The 18,948-nt window shown below is 48.8% G+C and overlaps 26 non-coding genes across 26 annotated transcripts; all 26 read right to left on the bottom strand.

The window, feature by feature from the left end:
- Positions 1-517: 517 nt before the first annotated feature.
- Positions 518-591, bottom strand: TRNAS-ACU (transfer RNA serine (anticodon ACU)). Its single transcript has one exon. It is a non-coding gene; the product is annotated as a tRNA-Ser (tRNA).
- Positions 592-1,205: 614 nt separating this feature from the next.
- LOC135034814 (U1 spliceosomal RNA) lies at positions 1,206-1,369 on the bottom strand. Its single transcript, XR_010229942.1, has one exon. It is a non-coding gene; the product is annotated as a U1 spliceosomal RNA (small nuclear RNA).
- Positions 1,370-2,040: 671 nt separating this feature from the next.
- On the bottom strand, positions 2,041-2,203 carry LOC135034714 (U1 spliceosomal RNA). The gene has a single exon (XR_010229867.1). It is a non-coding gene; the product is annotated as a U1 spliceosomal RNA (small nuclear RNA).
- A 152-nt stretch (positions 2,204-2,355) lies between these two features.
- LOC135034665 (U1 spliceosomal RNA) lies at positions 2,356-2,519 on the bottom strand. The gene has a single exon (XR_010229822.1). It is a non-coding gene; the product is annotated as a U1 spliceosomal RNA (small nuclear RNA).
- Positions 2,520-3,190: 671 nt separating this feature from the next.
- On the bottom strand, positions 3,191-3,353 carry LOC135034736 (U1 spliceosomal RNA). Its single transcript, XR_010229886.1, has one exon. It is a non-coding gene; the product is annotated as a U1 spliceosomal RNA (small nuclear RNA).
- A 152-nt stretch (positions 3,354-3,505) lies between these two features.
- Positions 3,506-3,669, bottom strand: LOC135034668 (U1 spliceosomal RNA). The gene has a single exon (XR_010229825.1). It is a non-coding gene; the product is annotated as a U1 spliceosomal RNA (small nuclear RNA).
- A 671-nt stretch (positions 3,670-4,340) lies between these two features.
- On the bottom strand, positions 4,341-4,503 carry LOC135034711 (U1 spliceosomal RNA). The gene has a single exon (XR_010229864.1). It is a non-coding gene; the product is annotated as a U1 spliceosomal RNA (small nuclear RNA).
- A 152-nt stretch (positions 4,504-4,655) lies between these two features.
- On the bottom strand, positions 4,656-4,819 carry LOC135034812 (U1 spliceosomal RNA). Its single transcript, XR_010229940.1, has one exon. It is a non-coding gene; the product is annotated as a U1 spliceosomal RNA (small nuclear RNA).
- Positions 4,820-5,491: 672 nt separating this feature from the next.
- On the bottom strand, positions 5,492-5,654 carry LOC135034720 (U1 spliceosomal RNA). Its single transcript, XR_010229872.1, has one exon. It is a non-coding gene; the product is annotated as a U1 spliceosomal RNA (small nuclear RNA).
- A 152-nt stretch (positions 5,655-5,806) lies between these two features.
- On the bottom strand, positions 5,807-5,970 carry LOC135034743 (U1 spliceosomal RNA). Its single transcript, XR_010229892.1, has one exon. It is a non-coding gene; the product is annotated as a U1 spliceosomal RNA (small nuclear RNA).
- A 671-nt stretch (positions 5,971-6,641) lies between these two features.
- On the bottom strand, positions 6,642-6,804 carry LOC135034727 (U1 spliceosomal RNA). The gene has a single exon (XR_010229877.1). It is a non-coding gene; the product is annotated as a U1 spliceosomal RNA (small nuclear RNA).
- A 152-nt stretch (positions 6,805-6,956) lies between these two features.
- LOC135034794 (U1 spliceosomal RNA) lies at positions 6,957-7,120 on the bottom strand. Its single transcript, XR_010229923.1, has one exon. It is a non-coding gene; the product is annotated as a U1 spliceosomal RNA (small nuclear RNA).
- A 671-nt stretch (positions 7,121-7,791) lies between these two features.
- On the bottom strand, positions 7,792-7,954 carry LOC135034735 (U1 spliceosomal RNA). Its single transcript, XR_010229885.1, has one exon. It is a non-coding gene; the product is annotated as a U1 spliceosomal RNA (small nuclear RNA).
- Positions 7,955-8,106: 152 nt separating this feature from the next.
- Positions 8,107-8,270, bottom strand: LOC135034641 (U1 spliceosomal RNA). Its single transcript, XR_010229800.1, has one exon. It is a non-coding gene; the product is annotated as a U1 spliceosomal RNA (small nuclear RNA).
- A 671-nt stretch (positions 8,271-8,941) lies between these two features.
- LOC135034695 (U1 spliceosomal RNA) lies at positions 8,942-9,104 on the bottom strand. The gene has a single exon (XR_010229850.1). It is a non-coding gene; the product is annotated as a U1 spliceosomal RNA (small nuclear RNA).
- A 151-nt stretch (positions 9,105-9,255) lies between these two features.
- LOC135034640 (U1 spliceosomal RNA) lies at positions 9,256-9,419 on the bottom strand. Its single transcript, XR_010229799.1, has one exon. It is a non-coding gene; the product is annotated as a U1 spliceosomal RNA (small nuclear RNA).
- Positions 9,420-10,091: 672 nt separating this feature from the next.
- LOC135034732 (U1 spliceosomal RNA) lies at positions 10,092-10,254 on the bottom strand. Its single transcript, XR_010229882.1, has one exon. It is a non-coding gene; the product is annotated as a U1 spliceosomal RNA (small nuclear RNA).
- A 152-nt stretch (positions 10,255-10,406) lies between these two features.
- On the bottom strand, positions 10,407-10,570 carry LOC135034798 (U1 spliceosomal RNA). The gene has a single exon (XR_010229927.1). It is a non-coding gene; the product is annotated as a U1 spliceosomal RNA (small nuclear RNA).
- Positions 10,571-11,241: 671 nt separating this feature from the next.
- Positions 11,242-11,404, bottom strand: LOC135034734 (U1 spliceosomal RNA). Its single transcript, XR_010229884.1, has one exon. It is a non-coding gene; the product is annotated as a U1 spliceosomal RNA (small nuclear RNA).
- Positions 11,405-11,556: 152 nt separating this feature from the next.
- Positions 11,557-11,720, bottom strand: LOC135034639 (U1 spliceosomal RNA). The gene has a single exon (XR_010229798.1). It is a non-coding gene; the product is annotated as a U1 spliceosomal RNA (small nuclear RNA).
- A 671-nt stretch (positions 11,721-12,391) lies between these two features.
- LOC135034694 (U1 spliceosomal RNA) lies at positions 12,392-12,554 on the bottom strand. The gene has a single exon (XR_010229849.1). It is a non-coding gene; the product is annotated as a U1 spliceosomal RNA (small nuclear RNA).
- Positions 12,555-12,705: 151 nt separating this feature from the next.
- On the bottom strand, positions 12,706-12,869 carry LOC135034638 (U1 spliceosomal RNA). Its single transcript, XR_010229797.1, has one exon. It is a non-coding gene; the product is annotated as a U1 spliceosomal RNA (small nuclear RNA).
- A 672-nt stretch (positions 12,870-13,541) lies between these two features.
- LOC135034692 (U1 spliceosomal RNA) lies at positions 13,542-13,704 on the bottom strand. Its single transcript, XR_010229847.1, has one exon. It is a non-coding gene; the product is annotated as a U1 spliceosomal RNA (small nuclear RNA).
- A 151-nt stretch (positions 13,705-13,855) lies between these two features.
- Positions 13,856-14,019, bottom strand: LOC135034637 (U1 spliceosomal RNA). Its single transcript, XR_010229796.1, has one exon. It is a non-coding gene; the product is annotated as a U1 spliceosomal RNA (small nuclear RNA).
- Positions 14,020-14,690: 671 nt separating this feature from the next.
- On the bottom strand, positions 14,691-14,853 carry LOC135034699 (U1 spliceosomal RNA). Its single transcript, XR_010229854.1, has one exon. It is a non-coding gene; the product is annotated as a U1 spliceosomal RNA (small nuclear RNA).
- Positions 14,854-15,005: 152 nt separating this feature from the next.
- LOC135034645 (U1 spliceosomal RNA) lies at positions 15,006-15,169 on the bottom strand. Its single transcript, XR_010229804.1, has one exon. It is a non-coding gene; the product is annotated as a U1 spliceosomal RNA (small nuclear RNA).
- Positions 15,170-18,948: the final 3,779 nt, after the last annotated feature.

Here is an 18,948-nt window from a genome sequence, read left to right as displayed (position 1 = left end):
TTCTTAATTCCTTACTTGTGTGCTAATTAGATATCAACTTGTTTTTACATTAAACAGACTTCCACATGAGAAAGCAGCAAGGATGCAGTGGCGTTAATGTTTCCTGGTGTCAACCTGTATTATTTCAGTAGACATTGAAATGAGGATGCATCTTGCTGCCTTTCCAATGAAGCAAGTTTAATTTAGTAATAGGTGAAAAACCATCCCTACAAAGGTGTTAATCAGAGACTTGGCTTTGTGGACACTTTTCAGAGAACAAATTTGTTAGCATAAACATAAAGCCAGAAAATGAAGAGCTGTTTAATCACTCAATAGGATTTTTCTGCCAGCATTTTTCTTTTTCTCTGCAACCCACTGCTAAATTGTACTTCCTATCTGTTTTTTTTTATAAAATCACTTAATCAAATCTAACTCTGATTACATCAGAGAAGGCCAGGTACCCTACACCATAAGAGGGGGTTTGAAATTTTGATATGACTACTTAAAGATCACCAAAATCTGATAACAAAGTCAATTACGTCCCTGGGTGGGATTGAACCACCAACCTTCTGGTTAGTAGCCAAACACGCTAACTGATTGCGCCACAGAAACACTTTGCTAAAGTGCATACTGACAAAGGCTAATAAGCATTCATCTAGAACGTTTCCAAGAAAAACTTTATAAAGTCAATAATCTGGAGAGTTTTTGTAAGATGTTTCTTAGATCAACCAACGAAGAAACACATTGGTACTTTCCCATGATGAGTGAGTGCTTCAGGATCTCTTGCACTTACATGTGCTTCAGGATCTCTTGCACTTACATGTGCAGCAGAGTACTGCAATGAAAGCATGCTGGGCCCATAACCCAGAGGTAGGCAGATTGAAACTATCCTCTGCTATATGCATTTTTTTTTGTTAATTAAAGTAATCCAAAACTGGGATTGATATTTTAGCTCTTTTATTTTTACTTAAAGTACAATAACTTTTACCATTTTAATTTGTTTTAATAGTATATTGACAGTATTGTTTTCTTTCAAAAATCCACTTAATAGTATCTCACCTGGCAGGTAAGTAGGAGTTGGGCTAGAGCTGGGGAGGGTCGCTGCTCGGGCACCCCCCTGTCAAGTGAAGGAGATCCAACTGAGGCAGCACAAGGGAACTCTCGAAAGAAGAACAAGGCTAGAGGAAGATCTGAGACAAAGAAATCTGACTTTTACCAGAGCTGACCAGAAGAAAGCACAAACACAGTCCCCCACTACCACACATAATGCAGTCGAGTTTCCCACATTTGGGGAAATCACAGGGGTCAGCATACCCAGAATGCAATGAATGAACCTCACCCTGGGAGAACAATCTTCATGACCATGGTATCTCCTATGCAAAATAAGTATGATTTGGGATAGGGCTGGGGAGGGCCACTTCTCAGGCACATCTCTGTCAAGTAAAGGAGATTCAACTGAGGCAGCACAAGGGAACTCTCATCTGGGGACAACAACTGCAGAGAGAACACATATTTTCAGATGAACATGGGAGGGCAGAAGGCTGCCTAATACTGAAGCACCCCCAAACAACAAACCAAATGCAACAACTAGTGCAAGCATTCCTGGGGGAAGGCCTGCAGCAGATGGATTTGCATATGGTGATGTCATCCAAGCAGTGGGTCAAAGTTGGCTTCAACCCTCGTCTGCATATGAAAAGAGAAAAGGGGCGTACAGGGCATGGCAGCCTTTTGCGGCGCTTGGATGACCCCTAGTTCGCATTAAACACCTCCACCCTCCTTCGGTGTGGGGCTCATGTTGGCTATGCCCCAGCCCCTGAAGCATTCAAGCTGATTTATTGCAGCAGCTGGGCACTGTAACAGCTCCAGAGCTGCTCTGTAAAGCATGTAAAAGGGTGTGGGTCCTGCAGCACTACCTGTAGTATGCATTGTGTGTTGGAAGGCACAAAGTAAGCAGACGGGAGAGGTCAGGATAGTGCGCAAGGGCATAGAAGGGAGCGGCTCAAGAAAAGAGAAGTGGAAACAGACAGCAAACTAGGCTGGAGAGAGACCTGAGACAAAGAGATCTGAATTATACGAGAGCTGACCAGGGGAAACACAAAATATGCAGTCAAGTTTCCCACATTTGGGGAAATCACAGGAGCAGCACACCCAGAGTGCAATGGGTGAGCCTTGCCCTGGGAGAAGCACCTTCATGATCATAGTATCTCACCTGGCAGGTAAGTAGGAGTTGGGCTAGAGCTGGGGAGGGTCGCTGCTCGGGCACCCCCCTGTCAAGTGAAGGAGATCCAACTGAGGCAGCACAAGGAAACTCTCGAAAGAAGAACAAGGCTAGAGGAAGATCTGAGACAAATAAATCTGACTTTTACCAGAGCAGACCAGAGGAAAGAACAAACACAGTCCCCCACTACCACAAATAATGCAGTCGAGTTTCCCACATTTGGGGAAATCATACGGGTCAGCATACCCAGAATGCAATGAATGAACCTCACCCTGGGAGAACAATCTTCATGACCATGGTATCTTCTATGCAAAATAAGTATGATTTGGGATAGGGCTGGGGAGGGCCGCTGCTCAGGCACATCTCTGTCAAGTAAAGGAGATTCAACTGAGGCAGCACAAGGGAACTCTCATCTGGGGACAACAACAGCAGGGAGAACACATATTTTTAGATGAACATGGGAGGGCAGAAGGCTACCTAATACTGAAGCACCCCCAAACAACAAACCAAATGCAACAACTAGTGCAAGCATTCCTGGGGAAAGGCCTGCAGCAGATGGATTTGCATATGGTGATGTCATCCAAGCAGTGGGTCAAAGTTGGCTTCAACCCTCGTCTGCATATGAAAAGAGAAAAGGGGCGTACAGGGCATGGCAGCCTTTTGCGGCGCTTGGATGACCCCTAGTTCGCATTAAACACCTCCACCCTCCTTCGGTGTGGGGCTCATGTTGGCTATGCCCCAGCCCCTGAAGCATTCAAGTTGATTTCTTGCAGCAGATGGGCACTGTAACAGCTCCAGAGCTGCTCTGTAAAGCAAATAAAAGGGTGTGGGACCTGCAGCACTACCTGTAGTTCGCATTGTGCGTTGGAAGGCACAAAGTAAGCAGACGGGAGAAGTCAGGATAGTGCGCAAGGGCATAGAAGGGAGCGGCTCAAGAAAAGAGAAGTGGAAACAGACAGCAAACTAGGCTGGAGAGAGACCTGAGACAAAGAGATCTGAATTATACGAGAGCCGACCAGGGGAAACACAAATTATGCAGTCAAGTTTCCCACATTTGGGGAAATCACAGGAGCAGCACACCCAGACTGCAATGGGTGAGCCTTGCCCTGGGAGAAGCACCTTCATGATCATAGTATCTCACCTGGCAGGTAAGTAGGAGTTGGGCAAGAGCTGGGGAGGGTCGCTGCTCGGGCACCCCCCTGTCAAGTGAAGGAGATCCAACTGAGGCAGCACAAGGGAACTCTCGAAAGAAGAACAAGGCTAGAGGAAAATCTGAGACAAATAAATCTGACTTTTACCAGAGCTGACCAGAGGAAAGCACAAACACAGTCCCCCACTACCACAAATATTGCAGTCGAGTTTCCCACATTTGGGGAAATCATACGGGTCAGTATACCAAGAATGCAATGAATGAACCTCACCCTGGGAGAACAATCTTCATGACCATGGTATCTCCTATGCAAAATGAGTATGATTTGGGATAGGGCTGGGGAGAGCCGCTGCTCAGGCACATCTCTGTCAAGTAAAGGAGATTCAACTGAGGCAGCACAAGGGAACTCTCATCTGGGGACAACAACTCCAGGGAGAACACATATTTTCAGATGAACATGGGAGGGCAGAAGGCTGCCTAATACTGAAGCACCCCCAAACAACAAACCAAATGCAACAACTAGTGCAAGCATTCCTGGGGGAAGGCCTGCAGCAGATGGATTTGCATATGGTGATGTCATCCAAGCAGTGAGTCAAAGTTGGCTTCAACCCTCGTCTGCATATGAAAAGAGAAAAGGGGCGTGCAGGGCATGGCGGCCTTTTGCGGCGCTTGGATGACCCCTAGTTCGCATTAAACACCTCCACCCTCCTTCGGTGTGGGGCTCATGTTGGCTATGCCCCAGCCCCTGCAGCATTCAAGCTGATTTCTTGCAGCAGCTGGGCACTGTAACAGCTCCAGAGCTGATCTGTAAGGCAAGTAAAAGGGTGTGGGCCCTGCAGCACTACCTGTAGTTCGCATTGTGCGTTGGAAGGCACAAATTAGGCAGACGGGAGAAGTCAGGATAGTGCGCAAGGGCATAGAAGGGAGCGGCTCAAGAAAAGAGAAGTGGAAACAGACAGCAAACTAGGCTGGAGAGAGACCTGAGACAAAGAGATCTGAATTATACGAGAGCCGACCAGAGGAAACACAAATTATGCAGTCAAGTGTCCCTCATTTGGGGAAATCACAGGAGCAGCACACCCAGAGTGCAATGGGTGAGCCTTGCCCTGGGAGAAGCACCTTCCTGATCATAGTATCTCACCTGGCAGGTAAGTAGGAGTGGGGCTAGAGCTGGGGAGGGTCGCTGCTCGGGCACCCCCCTGTCAAGTGAAGGAGATCCAACTGAGGCAGCACAAGGGAACTCTCGAAAGAAGAACAAGGCTAGAGGAAGATCTGAGACAAAGAAATCTGACTTTTACCAGAGCTGACCAGAGGAAAGCACAAACACAGTCCCCCACTACCACAAATAATGCAGTCGAGTATCCCACATTTGAGGAAATCATAGGGGTCAGCATACCCAGAATGCAATGAATGAACCTCACCCTGGGAAAACAATCTTCATGACCATGGTATCTCCTATGCAAAATAAGTATGATTTGGGATAGGGCTGGGGAGGGCCGCTGCTCAGGCACATCTCTGTCAAGTAAAGGAGATTCAACTGAGGCAGCACAAGGTAACTCTCATCTGGGGACAACAACAGCAGGGAGAACACATATTTTCAGATGAACATGGGAGGGCAGAAGGCTACCTAATACTGAAGCACCCCCCAAACAACAAACCAAATGCAACAACTAGTGCAAGCATTCCCGGGGGAAGGCCTGCAGCAGATGGATTTGCATATGGTGATGTCATCCAAGCAGTGGGTCAAAGTTGGCTTCAACCCTCGTCTGCATATGAAAAGAGAAAAGGGGCGTGCAGGGCATGGCAGCCTTTTGCGGCGCTTGGATGACCCCTAGTTCGCATTAAACACCTCCACCCTCCTTCGGTGTGGGGCTCATGTTGGCTATGCCCCAGTCCCTGAAGCATTCAAGCTGATTTCTTGCAGCAGCTGGGCACTGTAACAGCTCCAGAGCTGCTCTGTAAGGCAAGTAAAAGGGTGTGGGCCCTGCAGCACTACCTGTAATTCGCATTTTGCGTTGGAAGGCACAAAGTAAGCAGATGGGAGAAGTCAGGATAGTGCGCAAGGGCATAGAAGGGAGCGGCTCAAGAAAAGAGAAGTGGAAACAGACAGCAAACTAGGCTGGAGAGAGACCTGAGACAAAGAGATCTGAATTATACGAGAGCCGACCAGAGGAAACACAAATTATGCAGTCAAGTGTCCCACATTTGGGGAAATCACAGGAGCAGCACACCCAGAATGCAATGGGTGAGCCTTGCCCTGGGAGAAGCACCTTCCTGATCATAGTATCTCACCTGGCAGGTAAGTAGGAGTGGGGCTAGAGCTGGGGAGGGTCGCTGCTCCGGCACCCCCCTGTCAAGTGAAGGAGATCCAACTGAGGCAGCACAAGGGAACTCTCGAAAGAAGAACAAGGCTAGAGGAAGATCTGAGACAAAGAAATCTGACTTTTACCAGAGCTGACCAGAGGAAAGCACAAACACAGTCCCCCACTACCACAAATAATGCAGTCGAGTTTCCCACATTTGGGGAAATCACAGGGGTCAGCATACCCAGAATGCAATGACTGAACCTCACCCTGGGAGAACAATCTTCATGACCATGGTATCTCCTATGCAAAATAAGTATGATTTGGGATAGGGCTGGGGAGGGCCGCTGCTCAGGCACATCTCTGTCAAGTAAAGGAGATTCAACTGAGGCAGCACAAGGGAACTCTCATCTGGGGACAACAACTCCAGGGAGAACACATATTTTCAGATGAACATGGGAGGGCAGAAGGTTGCCTAATACTGAAGCACCCCCAAACAACAAACCAAATGCAACAACTTGTGCAAGCATTCCTGGGGGAAGGCCTGCAGCAGATGGATTTGCATATGGTGATGTCATCCAAGCAATGGGTCAAAGATGGCTACAACATAGGTCTGCTTATGAAAAGAGAAAAGGGGCGTGCAGGGCATGGCAGCCTTTTGCGGCGCTTGGATGACCCCTAGTTCGCATAAAACACCTTCACCCTCCTTCGGTGTGGGGCTCATGTTGGCTATGCCCCTGCCCCTGAAGCATTCAAGCTGATTTCTTGCAGCAGCTGGGCACTGTAACAGCTCCAGAGCTGCTCTGTAAGGCAAGTAAAAGGGCGTGGGCCCTGCAGCACTACCTGTAGTTTGCATTGTGCGTTGGAAGGCACAAAGTAAGCAGACGGGAGAAGTCAGGATAGTGCGCAAGGGCATAGAAGGGAGCGGCTCAAGAAAAGAGAAGTGGAAACAGACAGCAAACTAGGCTGGAGAGAGACCTGAGACAAAGAGATCTGAATTATACGAGAGCCGACCAGGGGAAACACAAATTATGCAGTCAAGTTTCCCACATTTGGGGAAATCACAGGAGCAGCACACCCAGACTGCAATGGGTGAGCCTTGCCCTGGGAGAAGCACCTTCATGATCATAGTATCTCACCTGGCAGGTAAGTAAGATTTGGGATAGAGCTGGGGAGGGTCGCTGCTCGGGCACCCCCCTGTCAAGTGAAGGAGATCCAACTGAGGCAGCACAAGAAAACTCTCGAAAGAAGAACAAGGCTAGAGGAAAATCTGAGACAAATAAATCTGACTTTTACCAGAGCTGACCAGAGGAAAGAACAAACACAGTCCCCCACTACCACAAATAATGCAGTCGAGTTTCCCACATTTGGGGAAATCATAGGGGTCAGCATACCCAGAATGCAATGAATGAACCTCACCCTGGGAGAACAATCTTCATGACCATGGTATCTCCTATGCAAAATAAGTATGATTTGGGATAGGGCTGGGGAGGGCCGCTGCTCAGGCACATCTCTGTCAAGTAAAGGAGATTCAACTGAGGCAGCACAAGGGAACTCTCACCTGGGGACAACAACTGCAGGGAGAACACATATTTTCAGATGAACATGGTAGGGCATAAGGCTGCCTAATACTGAAGCACCCCCAAACAACAAACCAAATGCAACAACTAGTGCAAGCATTCCTGGGGGAAGGCCTGCAGCAGATGGATTTGCATATGGTGATGTCATCCAAGCAGTGGGTCAAAGTTGGCTTCAACCCTCGTCTGCATATGAAAAGAGAAAAGGGGCGTGCAGGGCATGGCGGCCTTTTGCGGCGCTTGGATGACCCCTAGTTCGCATTAAACACCTCCACCCTCCTTCGGTGTGGGGCTCATGTTTGCTATGCCCCAGCCTCTGAAGCATTCAAGCTGATTTCTTGCAGCAGCTGGGCACTGTAACAGCTCCAGAGCTGCTCTGTAAGGCAAGTAAAAGGGCGCGGGCCCTGCAGCACTACCTGTAGTTTGCATTGTGCGTTGGAAGGCACAAAGTAAGCAGACGGGAGAAGTCAGGATAGTGCGCAAGGGCATAGAAGGGAGCGGCTCAAGAAAAGAGAAGTGGAAACAGACAGCAAACTAGGCTGGAGAGAGACCTGAGACAAAGAGATCTGAATTATACGAGAGCCGACCAGGGGAAACACAAATTATGCAGTCAAGTTTCCCACATTTGGGGAAATCACAGGAGCAGCACACCCAGACTGCAATGGGTGAGCCTTGCCCTGGGAGAAGCACCTTCATGATCATAGTATCTCACCTGGCAGGTAAGTAGGAGTTGGGCTAGAGCTGGGGAGGGTCGCTGCTCGGGCACCCCCCTGTCAAGTGAAGGAGATCCAACTGAGGCAGCACAAGGAAACTCTCGAAAGAAAAACAAGGCTAGAGGAAAATCTGAGACAAATAAATCTGACTTTTACCAGAGCTGACCAGAGGAAAGCACAAACACAGTCCCCCACTACCACAAATAATGCAGTCGAGTTTCCCACATTTGGGGAAATCATACGGGTCAGCATACCCAGAATGCAATGAATGAACCTCACCCTGGGAGAACAATCTTCATGACCATGGTATCTCCTATGCAAAATAAGTATGATTTGGGATAGGGCTGGGGAGGGCCGCTGCTCAGGCACATCTCTGTCAAGTAAAGGAGATTCAACTGAGGCAGCACAAGGGAACTCTCATCTGGGGACAACAACTCCAGGCAGAACACATATTTTCAGATGAACATGGGAGGGCATAAGGCTGCCTAATACTGAAGCACCCCCAAACAACAAACCAAATGCAACAACTAGTGCAAGCATTCCTGGGGGAAGGCCTGCAGCAGATGGATTTGCATATGGTGATGTCATCCAAGCAGTGAGTCAAAGTTGGCTTCAACCCTCGTCTGCATATGAAAAGAGAAAAGGGGCGTGCAGGGCATGGCGGCCTTTTGCGGCGCTTGGATGACCCCTAGTTCGCATTAAACACCTCCACCCTCCTTCGGTGTGGGGCTCAAGTTGGCTATGCCCCAGCCCCTGAAGCATTCAAGCTGATTTCTTGCAGCAGCTGGGCACTGTAACAGCTCCAGAGCTGCTCTGTAAGGCAAGTAAAAGGGTGTGGGTCCTGCAGCACTACCTGTAGTTTGCATTGTGCGATGGAAGGCACAAATTAAGCAGACGGGAGAAGTCAGGATAGTGCGCAAGGGCATAGAAGGGAGCGGCTCAAGAAAAGAGAAGTGGAAACAGACAGCAAACTAGGCTGGAGAGAGACCTGAGACAAAGAGATCTGAATTATACGAGAGCCGACCAGGGGAAACACAAATTATGCAGTCAAGTTTCCCACATTTGGGGAAATCACAGGAGCAGCACACCCAGAGTGCAATGGGTGAGCCTTGCCCTGGGAGAAGCACCTTCATGATCATAGTGTCTCACCTGGCAGGTAAGTAGGAGTATGCTAGAGCTGGGGAGGGTCGCTGCTCGGGCACCCCCCTGTCAAGTGTAGGAGATCCAACTGAGGCAGCACAAGGGAACTCTCGAAAGAAGAACAAGGCTAGAGGAAAATCTGAGACAAATAAATCTGACTTTTACCAGAGCTGACCAGAGGAAAGCACAAACACAGTCCCCCACTACCACAAATAATGCAGTCGAGTTTCCCACATTTGGGGAAATCATACGGGTCAGCATACCCAGAATGCAATGAATGAACCTCACCCTGGGAGAACAATCTTCATGACCATGGTATCTCCTATGCAAAATAAGTATGATTTGGGATAGGGCTGGGGAGGGCCGCAGCTCAGGCACATCTCTGTCAAGTAAAGGAGATTCAACTGAGGCAGCACAAGGGAACTCTCATCTGGGGACAACAACTGCAGGGAGAACACATATTTTCAGATGAACATGGGAGGGCAGAAGGCTACCTAATACTGAAGCACCCCCCAAACAACAAACCAAATGCAACAACTAGTGCAAGCATTCCTGGGGGAAGGCCTGCAGCAGATGGATTTGCATATGGTGATGTCATCCAAGCAGTGGGTTAAAGTTGGCTTCAACCCTCGTCTGCATATGAAAAGAGAAAAGGGGCGTGCACGGCATGGCAGCCTTTTGCGGCGCTTGGATGACCCCTAGTTCGCATTAAACACCTCCACCCTCCTTCTGTGTGGGGCTCATGTTGGCTATGCCCCAGCCCCAGAAGCATTCAAGCTGATTTCTTGCAGCAGCTGGGCACTGTAACAGCTCCAGAGCTGCTCTGTAAGGCAAATAAAAGGGTTTGGGACCTGCAGCACTACCTGTAGTTCGCATTGTGCTTTAGAAGGCACAAAGTAAGCAGACGGGAGAAGTCAGGATAGTGCGCAAGGGCATAGAAGGGAGCGGCTCAAAAAAAGAGAAGTGGAAACAGACAGCAAACTAGGCTGGAGAGAGACCTGAGACAAAGAGATCTGAATTATACGAGAGCCGACCAGAGGAAACACAAATTATGCAGTCAAGTGTCCCACATTTGGGGAAATCACAGGAGCAGCACACCCAGAGTGCAATGGGTGAGCCTTGCCCTTGGAGAAGCACCTTCCTGATCATAGTATCTCACCTGGCAGGTAAGTAGGAGTGGGGCTAGAGCTGGGGAGGGTCGCTGCTCGGGCACCCCCCTGTCAAGTGAAGGAGATCCAACTGAGGTAGCACAAGGGAAGTCTCGGAAGAAGAACAAGGCTAGAGGAAGATCTGAGACAAAGAAATCTGACTTTTACCAGAGCTGACCAGAGGAAAGAACAAACACAGTCCCCCACTACCACAAATAATGCAGTCGAGTTTCCCACATTTGGGGAAATCATAGGGGTCAGCATACCCAGAATGCAATGAATGAACCTCACCCTGGGAAAACAATCTTCATGACCATGGTATCTCCTATGCAAAATAAGTATGATTTGGGATAGGGCTGGGGAGGGCCGCTGCTCAGGCACATCTCTGTCAAGTAAAGGAGATTCAACTGAGGCAGCACAAGGGAACTCTCACCTGGGGACAACAACTGCAGGGAGAACACATATTTTCAGATGAACATGGTAGGGCAGAAGGCTGCCTAATACTGAAGCACCCCCAAACAACAAACCAAATGCAACAACTAGTGCAAGCATTCCTGGGGGAAGGCCTGCAGCAGATGGATTTGCATATGGTGATGTCATTCAAGCAGTGGGTCAAAGTTGGCTTCAACCCTCGTCTGCATATGAAAAGAGAAAAGGGGCGTGCAGGGCATGGCGGCCTTTTGCGGCGCTTGGATGACCCCTAGTTCGCATTAAACACCTCCACCCTCCTTCGGTGTGGGGCTCATGTTGGCTATGCCCCAGCCTCTGAAGCATTCAAGCTGATTTCTTGCAGCAGCTGGGCACTGTAACAGCTCCAGAGCTGCTCTGTAAGGCAAGTAAAAGGGCGTGGGCCCTGCAGCACTACCTGTAATTTGCATTGTGCGTTGGAAGGCACAAAGTAAGCAGACGGGAGAAGTCAGGATAGTGCGCAAGGGCATAGAAGGGAGCGGCTCAAGAAAAGAGAAGTGGAAACAGACAGCAAACTAGGCTGGAGAGAGACCTGAGACAAAGAGATCTGAATTATACGAGAGCCGACCAGGGGAAACACAAATTATGCAGTCAAGTTTCCCACATTTGGGGAAATCACAGGAGCAGCACACCCAGACTGCAATGGGTGAGCCTTGCCCTGGGAGAAGCACCTTCATGATCATAGTATCTCACCTGGCAGGTAAGTAGGAGTTGGGCTAGAGCTGGGGAGGGTCGCTGCTCGGGCACCCCCCTGTCAAGTGAAGGAGATCCAACTGAGGCAGCACAAGGAAACTCTCGAAAGAAGAACAAGGCTAGAGGAAAATCTGAGACAAATAAATCTGACTTTTACCAGAGCTGACCAGAGGAAAGCACAAACACAGTCCCCCACTACCACAAATAATGCAGTCGAGTTTCCCACATTTGGGGAAATCATACGGGTCAGCATACCCAGAATGCAATGAATGAACCTCACCCTGGGAGAACAATCTTCATGACCATGGTATCTCCTATGCAAAATAAGTATGATTTGGGATAGGGCTGGGGAGTGCCGCTGCTCAGGCACATCTCTGTCAAGTAAAGGAGATTCAACTGAGGCAGCACAAGGGAACTCTCATCTGGGGACAACAACTCCAGGCAGAACACATATTTTCAGATGAACATGGGAGGGCATAAGGCTGCCTAATACTGAAGCACCCCCAAACAACAAACCAAATGCAACAACTAGTGCAAGCATTCCTGGGGGAAGGCCTGCAGCAGATGGATTTGCATATGGTGATGTCATCCAAGCAGTGAGTCAAAGTTGGCTTCAACCCTCGTCTGCATATGAAAAGAGAAAAGGGGCGTGCAGGGCATGGCGGCCTTTTGCGGCGCTTGGATGACCCCTAGTTCGCATTAAACACCTCCACCCTCCTTCGGTGTGGGGCTCATGTTGGCTATGCCCCAGCCCCTGAAGCATTCAAGCTGATTTCTTGCAGCAGCTGGGCACTGTAACAGCTCCAGAGCTGCTCTGTAAGGCAAGTAAAAGGGTGTGGGTCCTGCAGCACTACCTGTAGTTTGCATTGTGCGATGGAAGGCACAAATTAAGCAGACGGGAGAAGTCAGGATAGTGCGCAAGGGCATAGAAGGGAGCGGCTCAAGAAAAGAGAAGTGGAAACAGACAGCAAACTAGGCTGGAGAGAGACCTGAGACAAAGAGATCTGAATTATACGAGAGCCGACCAGGGGAAACACAAATTATGCAGTCAAGTTTCCCACATTTGGGGAAATCACAGGAGCAGCACACCCAGAGTGCAATGGGTGAGCCTTGCCCTGGGAGAAGCACCTTCATGATCATAGTGTCTCACCTGGCAGGTAAGTAGGAGTATGCTAGAGCTGGGGAGGGTCGCTGCTCGGGCACCCCCCTGTCAAGTGTAGGAGATCCAACTGAGGCAGCACAAGGGAACTCTCGAAAGAAGAACAAGGCTAGAGGAAAATCTGAGACAAATAAATCTGACTTTTACCAGAGCTGACCAGAGGAAAGCACAAACACAGTCCCCCACTACCACAAATAATGCAGTCGAGTTTCCCACATTTGGGGAAATCATACGGGTCAGCATACCCAGAATGCAATGAATGAACCTCACCCTGGGAGAACAATCTTCATGACCATGGTATCTCCTATGCAAAATAAGTATGATTTGGGATAGGGCTGGGGAGGGCCGCTGCTCAGGCACATCTCTGTCAAGTAAAGGAGATTCAACTGAGGCAGCACAAGGGAACTCTCATCTGGGGACAACAACTGCAGGGAGAACACATATTTTCAGATGAACATGGGAGGGCAGAAGGCTACCTAATACTGAAGCACCCCCCAAACAACAAACCAAATGCAACAACTAGTGCAAGCATTCCTGGGGGAAGGCCTGCAGCAGATGGATTTGCATATGGTGATGTCATCCAAGCAGTGGGTCAAAGTTGGCTTCAACCCTCGTCTGCATATGAAAAGAGAAAAGGGGCGTGCACGGCATGGCAGCCTTTTGCGGCGCTTGGATGACCCCTAGTTCGCATTAAACACCTCCACCCTCCTTCGGTGTGGGGCTCATGTTGGCTATGCCCCAGCCCCTGAAGCATTCAAGCTGATTTCTTGCAGCAGCTGGGCACTGTAACAGCTCCAGAGCTGCTCTGTAAGGCAAATAAAAGGGTTTGGGACCTGCAGCACTACCTGTAGTTCGCATTGTGCTTTGGAAGGCACAAAGTAAGCAGACGGGAGAAGTCAGGATAGTGCGCAAGGGCATAGAAGGGAGCGGCTCAAAAAAAGAGAAGTGGAAACAGACAGCAAACTAGGCTGCAGAGAGACCTGAGACAAAGAGATCTGAATTATACGAGAGCCGACCAGAGGAAACACAAATTATGCAGTCAAGTGTCCCACATTTGGGGAAATCACAGGAGCAGCACACCCAGAGTGCAATGGGTGAGCCTTGCCCTGGGAGAAGCACCTTCCTGATCATAGTATCTCACCTGGCAGGTAAGTAGGAGTGGGGCTAGAGCTGGGGAGGGTCGCTGCTCGGGCACCCCCTGTCAAGTGAAGGAGATCCAACTGAGGTAGCACAAGGGAAGTCTCGGAAGAAGAACAAGGCTAGAGGAAGATCTGAGACAAAGAAATCTGACTTTTACCAGAGCTGACCAGAGGAAAGCACAAACACAGTCCCCCACTACCACAAATAATGCAGTCGAGTTTCCCACATTTGGGGAAATCATACGGGTCAGCATACCCAGAATGCAATGAATGAACCTCACCCTGGGAGAACAATCTTCATGACCATGGTATCTCCTATGCAAAATAAGTATGATTTGGGATAGGGCTGGGGAGGGCCGCTGCTCAGGCACATCTCTGTCAAGTAAAGGAGATTCAACTGAGGCAGCACAAGGGAACTCTCATCTGGGGACAACAACTCCAGGGAGAACACATATTTTCAGATGAACATGGGAGGGCAGAAGGCTGCCTAATACTGAAGCACCCCCAAACAACAAACCAAATGCAACAACTAGTGCAAGCATTCCTTGGGGAAGGCCTGCAGCAGATGGATTTGCATATGGTGATGTCATCCAAGCAGTGAATCAAAGTTGGCTTCAACCCTCGTCTGCATATGAAAAGAGAAAAGGGGCGTGCAGGGCATGGCGGCCTTTTGCGGCGCTTGGATGACCCCTAGTTCGCATTAAACACCTCCACCCTCCTTCGGTGTGGGGCTCATGTTGGCTATGCCCCAGCCCCTGAAGCATTCAAGCTGATTTCTTGCAGCAGCTGGGCACTGTAACAGCTCCAGAGCTGCTCTGTATGGCAAGTAAAAGGGTGTGGGCCCTGCAGCACTACCTGTAGTTCGCATTGTGCGTTGGAAGGCACAAATTAAGCAGACGGGAGAAGTCAGGATAGTGCGCAAGGGCATAGAAGGGAGCGGCTCAAGAAAAGAGAAGTGGAAACAGACAGCAAACTAGGCTGGAGAGAGACCTGAGACAAAGAGATCTGAATTATACGAGAGCCGACCAGGGGAAACACAAATTATGCAGTCAAATTTCCCACATTTGGGGAAATCACAGGAGCAGCACACCCAGAGTGCAATGGGTGAGCCTTGCCCTGGGAGAAGCACCTTCATGATCATAGTATCTCACCTGGCAGGTAAGTAGGAGTTGGGCTAGAGCTGGGGAGGGTCGCTGCTCAGGCACCACCCTGTCAAGTTAAGAAGATCCAACTGAGGCAGCACAAGGAAACTCTCGAAAGAAGAACAAGGCTAGAGGAAGATCTGAGACAAATACATCTGACTTTTACCAGAGCTGACCAGAGGAAAGAACAAACACAGTCCCCCACTACCACAAATAATGCAGTCGAGTTTCCCACATTTGGGGAAATCGTACGGGTCAGCATACCCAGAATGCAATGACTGAACCTCACCCTGGGAGAACAATCTTCATGACCATGGTATCTCCTATGCAAAATAAGTATGATTTGGGATAGGGCTGGGGAGGGCCGCTGCTCAGGCACATCTCTGTCAAGAATTTATAAAGTCTATACATATATATAACCAAATGTCAATATATATATATAGAACCCAGCGCTCCTATCAAAACTTATCTATTTCACCAATTTGTTGCTTATTTAATCTTTATACATCTATTAATTTTCACCATATATTATAAAATGCTGCTCCCATAGGTAGTACTGTTCTACCAATAATAAACCAAATTTTAAAGATAATCACACTTGTTATCAAGGGAGCGCAAAAAATAAAATATACAAGCTCTTTATTTTAAAAAAATATATATAGACAGAAGAAACCCACATTCAATAAAATACAATGGAGTCAACATATATAGGCACCACTATCCATATCTAAATGTAATTAGTATCTATTTCATATTGCCCTTGATGACAACGGAATGTCTATTAAAGTGGCCAAAAAATCCTCCTGGATACAGCTGTTGTAATTTAATCGTTACTTTCCAATTGTAATTGATACATTAAATTCCTTCTTGTGGATGAACAGCAACAGTTGTAACCAACGCCTCTTATTTACTGCAGTTAAAGTTCATATGTAACTCACGTGAGTAATGAAAGAAAACAGGGGGAGAGCGCTGTGATGGTTGGTGAAACACAGCGGTATGCTACGACCCCCGTTAACCGTGGCTGGATCTTATTGGCACTCGCGGTCGGGATATTCCTGTTATGCACACCAGTGCCTGCAGGAAAGTACTGGTGTCAGAACTGTTATGCACTCCAGTGTCTGCAGGAATGTACTGGTGTTTGAACTGTTATGCAAAACAAATGGACTCACAGACAAACTGGGGAATATGACATAACGTACACAGAAGGTGATAGGGTAACAAAATACACACAAAGTGAACAGAGAAGCCCAGAGGCTAAGGAACTGGGTATCTCCCTTGTATTAGAACTGCTCAGATGGAAATAGCAAGATGTTGTGTTTTAATACGTAGAGAACCCGAAATGCTGTTGCTAAGGGCAACAGCAAAACCCTAAAGGGTTACCAACGGGTGTGGCAGTAAACTCCTTGGTCAGAGATGGAATGATAGACACAAGGAGAGACTCCACAATCCTGATTCTCACTTGCAGTGCACAGGTTTTAGCTTACTGCCACTAAACTGACCCCTGACACCTAGCACAGTGAGACAGGATTAGACAGGCAAGTCTTAGAATACAGCCGCAAACTTGCTAAGTTCACAGAGTAGTAACAGAACCCCAGCAAGCTAAACGACTGACTCCAGTCTTACTGCTAGGTCTGGATTGGCAGAGTGTAATACCAAATCCCCAGGCCTATTTGCAGTAAGCAACAAACAAATACAAAGCTACACAGTACTGGCTAACTTTCATGAACTGACTAACCAACAAAGATTCAGCAGCATCTGCTTACCCTGAAAAGAGGCCTTATAAAGCAGGTGCTGTCCACGCCCCACTCAGACCTCACAGACTGTGAGCACAAAAACCAGCACCGGATCCCCTGCCGTGCACAGAGCCTATAACCACTGCACAGCAAAAGACCCGAACCGGAGTATCAGCTGCGCTCAGGTTACTCCACTAGCACTTGTCTCCCGGTTGCCATGACGACGTGGCAGCACAGGGCAGGAGACCCTAACAGTACCCCCCCTCTGACGAAGGGTCAAAGAACCCCTACCACCGGGTTTATCGGGGAACTGCGAGAAGAAAGAGCGTATCAGTCTGGGGGCATGAAGATCACAACTGCGCACCCACGACCGCTCCTCCGGGCCATACCCCTTCCAGTGCACCAAAAATGACAGCCGACCCCGAACCACCTTGGAGTCAAGAATCCTTTCAACAACAAACTCCCTCTGGCCACGTATCAGAAGAGGGGAAGGTCTTCCACTGGAAGAAGGATTACTAATCGCCCGTTTTAAAAGGGAACAATGAAATGTTTTATTGATACCCAAAGAACGGGGCAGATCTAACTGAAATGCCACCGGATTGATAACCCTGGTGATCTTATAAGGGCCGATGAACCCGGGGCCTAACTTATGAGATGGCTGTCTCAACTTCAAATTCTTGGTTGACAACCAGACGAAGTCTCCTAATTTGAAGCTGCAGGGTCTTTTCCGCTTATCAAAAACCCTTTTGGTCACTAATGACACAGACACAAGGGCTTTCTTCACTTTCCGCCAAATACCTCTAAGGACCGAAACCACAGAGGAACCACCAGGCGTGGAGTCCAGGGGGTCAAAAGAATTGGCCTTAGGATGATGCCCATACACACAAAGGAAGGGAGAGATCCCTGTAGCAGAGTGAGCCGCGTTGTTATAGGCAAACTCCGCCATGGACAGATGAGCAACCCAGTCAGTCTGACACTTGGAGACATAACACCTGAGGAACTGCTCCAAGGACTGGTTCACCCTTTCAGTCTGCCCATTAGACTGCGGATGGTAGCCTGACGACAAGCTGACAGAAATCTGGAGATCGGAACAAAATGCCCTCCAGAATTTGGCCACAAACTGGGATCCGCGGTCAGAGACCACATCAAGTGGCAACCCGTGGAGACGCACAACATGCAGCATAAATAATTCAGACAGGCGTCTGGCTGATGGCAGCCCAACCAGTGGAACGAAGTGCGCCATCTTCGAAAACCTGTCAACGACAACCCAGATGGCTGTCATCCCCGAGGATTTGGGCAAGTCCACCACAAAATCCATTGAAATGTGGGTCCATGGCTTAGATGGGATAGAGAGTGGATGTAATGGGCCAACAGGAACCCCTCTAGGAGTCTTATTTCGGGCACAGATGTCACATGCCCGAACCCACTGATCCACATCCTTAGCCACCGAGGGCCACCACACCGCCCTAGATAGCAACTCCCGAGTTCTGGCAATACCCGGGTGACCTGCCGACTTCTTGGCATGGAATTCCAGGAACACTCGCTGTCTTAACCTAGGAGGCACAAACAAAAGACCTACCGGAAGGTCTGGAGGAGCCTGCTCCTGTGCTCTAAGGACTAATGATAAGAGGTCCTGGGTAATGCCCACTTTAATACATGATGGGGAAACAATGGGCAACGGCTCCTCGGTGGTCTCCTGGATTGGAGCAAAACTCCGCGAGAGCGCATCAGCCTTGATGTTTTTTGACCCAGGGCGATATGTTATCAAAAAATTAAAGCAAGCAAAAAACAAAGCCCATCGTGCCTGCCTGGCATTGAGACGCTTCGCTGACTCTAAATATGCCAGATTCTTATGGTCAGTGAGAATTGAGACCACAAACTTAGCCCCCTCAAGCCAGTGTCTCCACTCCTCGAGTGCATCCTTAATAGCCAACAATTCCCGGTTACCCACGTCATAATTCATCTCGGCAGGCGAAAATTTACGGGAAAAGTAAGCACAGGGATGAAGGCGATTATCAGACACTCCCATCTGAGAAAGCACTGCCCCAATACCCATCTCAGAGGCATCCACCTCCACCACAAAAGGGCGCTCTGGATCTGGGTGTCGCAGCACCTTGGCCGAAACAAATGCCCTTTTGAGACGGGCAAAAGCCGCTTTAGCCTCACAAGACCAGTGAGCAACATCCGCCCCTTTCTTAGTGAGTGCCACCAAGGGCGCCACTATAGACGAAAATCCAGCGATAAATCGTCTATAAAAATTCGCAAAGCCCAGGAAACGCTGAAGCGCCTTCAAACTAGTGGGCTGCACCCAATCCAGGACTGCCTGTACCTTGGAACCCTCCATTTGGAAACCTTCTGGGGAGATAATATATCCTAGAAATGCGAT

The sequence above is a fragment of the Pseudophryne corroboree genome, unplaced genomic scaffold (assembly GCF_028390025.1).
Source record: "Pseudophryne corroboree isolate aPseCor3 unplaced genomic scaffold, aPseCor3.hap2 scaffold_585, whole genome shotgun sequence".
Classification (NCBI taxonomy): Eukaryota; Metazoa; Chordata; class Amphibia; order Anura; family Myobatrachidae; genus Pseudophryne; species Pseudophryne corroboree.
The sequence above is the reverse complement of the archived record's forward strand: the minus strand, read 5'-3'. Positions and strand labels throughout refer to the sequence as shown.